Below are 2,887 nucleotides of genomic sequence, written 5' to 3'. Positions count from 1 at the left end.
AATGTTAATGAAAACATTGTGCTCAAAATTAAAAGCCTGAGTCTAAAGAAAATTCTCATTAAAAACAAAAACGTCGTAAGTTGGAGACGCGCTGACTGCAGCGCCATCTGGAGGCATTTCACTGGCAGTCAAATGTTGAAATAATACAGAACGCATACGGCACCCGCCACCCATTGAGTTTTTATACGGCACAAACATGTTCTGTACGGGTGCAAACAGAACACTTATGACAACCTCATATGTTCGTGGGGTGTCCCGGTCTGCCACAATAGAGTCCGTATTTGCACATACGGGACGTATACGTAGGTACGCGGTCTGTACAAATGTATACGGTGTACGTGTACGTGCGGCATACCTACACAGCGTATGTACCGGAACGCAACATCGTTTAGATACGGATCGTATGTAGCGGACAGATCATACACTGACCAGATACGAACCTTCTACGTTAATTTACCTGTGTGAACACATGGGGATCGTTCGTGGAATGTATACGGTTCGTACACAGCTCAGGTTTCACGGGTAGAACATGATCAGCTTTCTTGTGAGTTTTTCCCCTCCCAGTCCAGAAATTCCATGATCGTTCCCATGAGCCACGGGACACATTTACAACCAATTGGGACACCGTATACGGAGTGCATACGAGGTGTACACGGGTCAGTTTTCACGGGTTTAATATTTAAAGTGAAACTGCTAAACGCTGATACAGACTTGGCCGTTGCTCATTATCCTGTACATGCCACCTGTCCTTCTGACACACTGGCTGAGCACCTGGAAGATGTTTGTAGGGCAGTAGCCTCTATTGATCTCACTGTTGTGGCCAGTGTGTCAGATCAGGGAGGGCTCTACCAATACAGGGGATCTTGTAGGATTGCGACAAAAATGTAACCAAGGAGAGTTTGACAATGTCTATCAGGTAAATGGCAAACTTATAGTACATCTGTGAAACTTCCCTCACCTATTGAAAAAATTAAGGAATAATTTGCTTTCAAGTAATTTATATTTTCAAGACAACAAGCTTGCAGAATGATGGCATATAATTGAGTTTTTTAAGCTGGATGAGGGAATTTTTAAAATTTCCAGATTAAAGAAGGCTCACTTGGACGCAACACAATGTGTGTGCATTTAGCTGCTCAAATGTTTAGTGAGCAAAATTTCAAGGGGGTGAGAACTTTTCATACTCTTTCTAATGGAAGGCTACTTAGTGAAGCAATTAACACAACTGAACTCCTTATAACAGTTGATACTCTGTTTGATTCAGTAAATGGACCAAGTAGGCGTGACAAGCCGAAAGGTTGTAGGTGTGATGTAACTCCATCATCATACTACCACGTATACTGGCGTGAGATGGCAGTGAAATTGACGAAATGGCGGTTTGTTCGGAAAGACAACGAACTTATACATGTACCTCCTTGCTTTCATAGATTTTCTGAAAATTTAAAGAGTTTGTCAAGACTCTGGATAAGTCTGCAAAAAATAGGAGTGAAAAAATTACGGGATATAAATTAGGGTTACTTGGAAAATTAGTTTGGTCAAATACGGTCCACATGTGGTAGCAATGACAATCCTACCATTCCTCAGTTTGTGGGTGGCATGAAAACAGTCCTGGTTCAGAAGCTATCTGTCACACTACGAGGGACAAACTGTGACCAGGCTGATGACAAAAATATTAATGAGTTTGTGGCCTTTTTGGAAGTAGCAATAAACTGTCGAACTGTAGACTCTGATGCCACCCCTGTCTTGATCCGGGCCCATGAGCCAGCTGATCCTCCTCCCAGGCCATTCAACAAACTCACACGTCAATAGCCCTAATTGACGTTTGGTGTAATCTGTACTAAAGTCCTTGAAGCCACTGGTAGGTGCCAGGTGTGCACAAAAGACCTGACAACCGATGTGCTGTCATCAGACTTTACATTTCAACTAATTTTACGAGAAACGAGAGGAAGTCTTGACCAGCCATCTGCGCACCTCACCAATAGACCCTTTCAGATTTGGGAAGTGAAGAACAAGGCCAAGAACAAAGCCGGAATCAGATGGTGGGGGGAGCGGCTCGACGCGCTCTGAGCGCCATCTAGCGGTGGAAGCGCTATGCTCTGTGCTGTTTGACACACGGTGAAAACGAAGTCCCATTTTTTGAGGGAAAGGGGAAAACTTTGAGGAAATCAGTAACTTTGAGGGATCTTTCTTGAAAAATAAGAACGACCCTCAAATTAAGTCACAAATTTTGAGGAAGCCCCTCAATGTTGGCGTGGCCAACATGACGAGCTGCTGCGCCCACCTCGCTACTTTAGAGCCTTGTAGCAACTGATCAAATTGTCAGTTGGTCAAATTTAATGTGTTTCTCTTAGTTGGCTGAGCGATTAGCGAAGCCCATAACTCCAGTGACCGGAAAAGTTTCATTCTGTTTGTTTGTCTGTTTGTCTGTCCACACGATAACTCGAGAAAGAATTGAGAGAGCGAATTGGGGAATTTCATGGTCGTTTTGTATCATAAAGAGACAGATCGAGTCCGAAGATGAGCATTGTAGCTCAAAATTGACTTTCAAAAAAATCAAAAACCACAGGTCGCAAACTATTATTTTTTTCAAATATTTTGTATGGGCTTCTAAGAGGTAAAGCATGAAACTAGAATCTTCGAGGCGAAAATTTCGTCCGTTTTGCTCTATCTTGTACCGTTTCGGCGCTATGGGTCATTTCTTGGAGAAAACAACATGAAAAAGACAAAATGGTCTATTCATCGTAGAAAAGGCTTCATGTCACAGAATTTTAAAGGGAGTAGTAATACTTAAACCACACATTACGGGTCGAACCACACCCTCTTTTGGGCTTGAGGGTCCCTAGATTATCTAGTATCACTAAAGTCCCATACATGTTTTCTTATTGGTTGT

This window comes from Frankliniella occidentalis, unplaced genomic scaffold (genome assembly GCF_000697945.3).
Source record: "Frankliniella occidentalis isolate FOCC.00 unplaced genomic scaffold, Focc_3.1 Scaffold96, whole genome shotgun sequence".
Classification (NCBI taxonomy): domain Eukaryota; kingdom Metazoa; phylum Arthropoda; class Insecta; order Thysanoptera; family Thripidae; genus Frankliniella; species Frankliniella occidentalis.
Note: the sequence above shows the minus strand (reverse complement) of the source record.